At 38.0% G+C, this 5,663-nt stretch overlaps 1 long non-coding RNA gene across 2 annotated transcripts; it reads right to left on the reverse strand.

Annotated features, from left to right (window-relative positions):
• Nucleotides 1-510: 510 nt before the first annotated feature.
• On the reverse strand, nt 511-5,190 carry LOC111015634 (uncharacterized). 2 transcript variants are annotated; one of them, XR_015790486.1, is made up of 2 exons: nt 3,951-5,190; nt 511-2,273 (listed from the first exon to the last, which is right to left on the reverse strand). It is a non-coding gene; the product is annotated as an uncharacterized LOC111015634 (long non-coding RNA). The 2 variants fall into 2 exon arrangements; XR_002602066.2 differs by having other exon boundaries at nt 511-3,633.
• Nucleotides 5,191-5,663: the final 473 nt, after the last annotated feature.

Raw genomic sequence — 5,663 nt, forward strand, 5'->3', positions numbered from 1 at the left:
TTGATATCTATTCATTAGGAGTTAGGATTTGTGAAAGGAGGTGAATGGTGGATTATGGAGAGTTTAATATTGAATGTGAAGTTTGTTTGATTTTGTTGTAGAAGCTTGTGACTTTGATTTTGTAGTTAAAGAGTTTGATTTTGATTACTGTTTGAGTTTGTTGTTAGTATTGATTGGTCATAGGTTCGAATCTTATTTGGAGAGATTTGATTCTTTCTTTACTTCCGTCGCTCAGTGCATCCCCACTACCGACCCTATTTGAGATTGAGGTATTATGGAGTTGAGATTGTGAAGGGGTGGATCTGCATTATGGAGTTTAATGTTGAATTTGAATTAGTTTGTTTGGCTTTATTATTGGAGCTCGAGACTTTGATTTTGTTGTTTGAGCTTTTGATTTGATTATTGTTTGATTTCATTGGTAGTGCCTTATTTTTCAATGGAGTTGGCGTATGATGGAGTTGAGATTAGTGTCCAATTATTATTAGAGTTGCATATTATTACATCTAAGAGTAACTTAATACTTGCCTTAACATTAATCAAGTGAAGAGGCCATATAATAACTCAAGTAACTAATCCTAATGCTCTCCCTCAAGATGGAAGGAGAATATTTGAAACTCCCATCTGGGAAGAAAAGGCAGGGTAAGGAAGAGCTTTAGTACAAATATCTGCAAGCTAAAAATTGGTCCGAATAGGAAGCAATCGAATGATGCCAGCATAAATCTTCTCTCGCACGAAATGACAATCGAGCTCAATATGTTCCGTTCGTTCGTGAAAAATAGGATTGGTGGCAATGTATATGGCAGCTTGATTATCACAAAAGAAAAGAGCAGGAGACTATGTAGAAACCTGTAAATCAGCCAAAAGATTGAACAACCAAACAAGCTCTCCTGTAGTTGCAGCAAGGGCCTGATATTCAGCCTCAACAGAAGACCGAGACACAGTGTTCTGTTTCTTCGCTTTCCAAGAAACCAGAGAATCGCCAAGGAAAACACAAAAACCAGTGGTAGACTTTCGAGAATCCAAACAAGAAGCCCAAGCAACATCGGCAAAAGCCCGAAGTTGAAAAGAGGAAGCCCGCTACAGCATAGTACCCTGACTAAGAGAAGATTTTAGAAATCGTAAGAGATAATGAACTGCATTAAGATGTGGCTATCGCGGTTGAGACACAAATTGACTCAGTTTGTGAACAGCAAACGTGATATCAGGCCTCGATACGGTGAGGTACAAAAGACGACCAATAAGACACTTATAAACAGAAGGATCAACCAATAAAAAACCATCAAAAGCACTTAATTTGAGATGTGGATCCATGGGCAAATTAGTCGGTTTACAAGCCAAGAAATCGGTGTCTTCAAGCAACTGAATCGTGTATTTGCGCTGAGACATAAAAATTCCAGCAGAGGAACGAGCCAACTTCAATCCCAAAAAGTACTTCAAAGAACTCAAATCCTTCAACTTAAAGATAGTATGAAAGTGAGTTTTTAAAACATCAATAGCAGATAGAGAAGCACCAGTGATTATTATATCATCTAGAGCCAAAAATGAATCACCAGACCCTTTGACAAAAAGGGAATAATCTGATTTTGCTTGCTTGAAGCCCAGCTGCAGTAAAGTATGCGAAAATTTGTCAAACCACTGTCAGGATGCTTGTATAACACCGTAAATGGACTTATGAAGCCGACATACTAAACGCTCCCCCTGAGAAGCAACAACATTGTGCTTGTAGCCTAACGGCAAATCCATATATACCTCCTCAAAAAGATCGCCATTCAAAAAAGCATTGTTAATGTCTAGCTGCACCAATGGCCAATTCAAAGAGACAGTGATGGTAAGCAAAACTTTGACACTAACAAGCTTGGAAACGGGAGAGAACGCCTTGATATAGTCAAGGCCTTCCTGTTGAGTGTACCCATTTGCAACAAGTCGAGCCTTATAACGAATGATACTTGATCTTGTACACCCATTTGCAGCCAATAGAATGATGTTCAGAAGGTAAAGGGACAACGAACCAACTATGGTTTGCTTCCATGACGTGTAACTCAACATGCATGTCATCACGCCAATGAGAAAAGGGAACGACCTGGTGATAAAACTGAGGCTCAAAATTAGTAGATATGTTCAAAATAAAGTTCTTGTAAGTCGGTGACAATTTGTCATAGGACAAAAATCTGTGCAAAGGATACCGAGACTAAATAGAAGGCAAAGGGGCTAAAGTAAGCAAATTGCAATGGTAATCCTTAAGGTAAGAAGGAAGTCGAGAGACCCGCTGAGACCTGCGAACAGGAGGTTATTGAATCAAAGATCCATCGGGCACAACATCATTATCCACAATAGAATTCAAGCCAGCAGTAGGCACGAAGGAATTCTCTACAACAACATCAGATGAGATATCAACATGGCCATCAGTATGTGAAATATCAATAGCAGAAGATGGCATATTGGAAGCATCGACCAAAATACCATCAATACCATCAGACATATGAAGAGAGTTCATATCAGGGGATGATCGAACATCCATAACAGGGCTAGCCATAGCAGTGACGGGCTGTGAACTGTCAGAAACGGTAGGATTGCCAACAAAATCAAAAGCTTTTGGCAAAACAATGTCCGGGAATGGGTCAATAGAGTCAGTGGACAATGATATTGAACTAAAAGGGAAGATGTGCTCATGAAATATAATATTCCTGGAAAGATAAAATTTTTGTTTTCAATATCAAACCATCTATATCTCTTAACTCCTGGAGGATACCCAACAAAAACAAAAGGAACAGCCCGTGGATGAAACTTAGAATGGTGAGAAGAAGTGGTAGAAGCAAAACATAAGCAACCAAAGGTACGTAAAGCAGCATATTCAGCCACTTTACCAAATAACTGAGAAAAAGGAGTTTGCCAGCCCAATATTGACGAAGGAGTTCGATTAATCAAATAAGCAGCCATGAGAATACATTCTCTCCCGAATGTAATAGGCAAACAAGACTGAAAATATAAGGATCTGGCAACATTTAACAAGTGTTGGTGTTCTCGTTCTACAACGGAATTCTGTTTAGGATGTTCGACACAAGAATATTGATGAATAACTCCTTTGGAAAGAAAAAAACTCAATAAAAGATAATTCTGGAGCATTATCTGATCGAAATTACTTAATCACCTTTCCAAATTAGGTTTCAACATACTTAAAAAATTGAGGCACAATAGTAAGAGCGTCCGACTTCTTTCTCATCATGAAAACCCATGTAAAACGAGAGAAATCGTCAACAATGGTAAGAAAAAACAGGTATCCACTATGAGTAGGGGATTGGTAAGGCCCCCAAGTATCACAATGTATAAGATCAAAGGAACATTCAGCAATGTGATTATTCGAAGTAAAAGACAAGCGACGTTGTTTTGCCAGTGGACATATCAATCAGGGGTCATCGAAGCTATACATGAATCTAACGGTAAAACATCTTTAAGAGCATTAAGATGCTTAACGGACGGATGACCAAGTCTATTATGCCAAATATTAACAGAATGCAACTGAGTAACAACACATACAATATTGGAAAAACAAGCAGAATCGGTAGGGATAGCAGAAAACAGATAAATTCCATGCTAATAGCTACCCTTGCCAATCGTCTTCAAAGAGAACTTGTCCTGAATTAGACAAGAATCACCAGAAAATTGAACAATCGGTGATGAATTCCTCGTTAAAGCACCAACAGAGATCAGATTGAATCGAAAATGGAGAACAAAAAGCACATTCTGAAGAAGAATATTCTCAACAAGTTGTATATCACCAACAAACTCAACATGTACTCGAGAATTATCAGGCAGCGTAACATAAACCCTAGAAACTGATCTCAAAGCAATAAAGGAATCACGAGAGTAGCAAATATGTGTAGAAGCGCCAGAATCAATCACCTACTGATTTGCAGAAAAACCAAAATTGTGTAAAGTAGAAAAACAGGTACCTGCAACGTGTGAAGTACTCTGATCAGAATCAGTTTTGACCTTTGCAAGATGAGACTGAAGAAAGGCCAATAATCCTTTGCACTGGTCGGCACTTATATTTGAAAGAGAATCAGGGATAACAAGAAGAAGACTTCGAAGAGGATTCAGCAGCCTTAACAGAGGAAGTCGAGTGTGGCTGACTATTCCAATTGTCGGAAGTACGATAACCAGGAGGGTAACCATGGAGCTTGTAACAATGATCCACAGTATATCCCGAAAGCCCACAGTGAGTACAAACCGGTTTTTCCTTCCGTTTGCCCTGATTCGAAGAGAACGATCTATTTGGAGCAAAACTCGAGGAATTCGAAGCTTGTGAAGAACCTCGAACTAAAAATGTCATCGAGGCTACAGAAGAAGGCGCAGAAGTAGAAGAAACTGATGAAATAGCACGCTGTTGAACCTCCTGCGAAATCAGCGCAAAAACGCGATTGATCATTGGAGGTGGTTCCATAAGCAACATCTGAGCCCGAATTTGACTAAATAGTCATTTAGTCCCATAAGAAAGCACATGACGTACTCAATTTGAAAGTACTCAAGAAGAGATTTAACACCTCCACAAAGGAACAATTTTGGCGATAAGCAGAAAGTTCAGCCCATAAAGTCTTCAATTTCGTGAAATACGAACTAACAGATAGCTGGTCTTTTTGCTAAATTAGAAATATCACGACGAAGCTGAAAGATTCGAGGATGATTTTGCCGATGGAAGCGTTCCTTCAAATCGAGCCAAATATCCCTCGCGAAATCGGCAAATAGAACACTGGCCGAAATTTCCTTCGAAAGAGAATTAAGAATCCAAGAATATAACTACATTGTTTCAGATAATCCAAGAATTGAGAGATTCGTCAGTAGGTCGTGGAAGTTAGCCATCGACAAATCCAAATTTGTTCTTCACCGTAAGTGCAATAGTCATCGATCTACTCCATGTGGTATAATTCTCATCATTGAGTAGTTCAGACACAAGGACAAGGCTAGTGTTATCTGAATGGTGAAGAAAGTATGGATTAAGATATTGCTCAAGTTGAGCATGAGAGGATGAAGATTGAGTTGCCGTAGGGTTTACGAACTCGTCTTCAGCCATGGCAAGAAAAAAGAATGGCAGGAAAATCAAGAAAATGATCTTGGGAAAACTGCTAAAGAAAAAACCCTCAGGAAAGCAGTTACGAATTTGACATCTGATACCATACTACATGAGTAACTTAATACTTGCCTTAACATTAATCAAGTGAAGATGCCATATATATAGGCCATACACGATCAAAGATGTAAAGGTAAAAGTAAATGTTTAGTTACAAAATAATAACTAGTAACTAATCCTAATACATATTATGATTTGTTAGTTCCTTAATTTATCATGTTACCTACACAAAGCTCACTATGAATTTTGATTGCCTGCAATTATTTGTGTAGGATCGAAACATTTTGTTTTCAAAAAAATATCAGACATGATAATCGTGTCGTCATATTTTGCACAGTGATCAAAACTTTGGTAACTTGTCAATGTTGTTAACCTAGCTATGATATGTACTCAAACAATTTTTAGTTTATTTCTCGGGCGCATATTATTATTATGAATTTATAGTATTGTATGTTCTTGATTTTGAGTCCATTATTTTTATAAATTAAAGTCAAAAGTGATTTCTTTTCATTTTGTGAACATTTATTTCCCTTGTTTC

This window comes from Momordica charantia (genome assembly GCF_013281855.1).
Source record: "Momordica charantia cultivar OHB3-1 chromosome 4 unlocalized genomic scaffold, Mcharantia_2.0 BLBB01000004.1, whole genome shotgun sequence".
Lineage (NCBI taxonomy): Eukaryota > Viridiplantae > Streptophyta > Magnoliopsida > Cucurbitales > Cucurbitaceae > Momordica > Momordica charantia.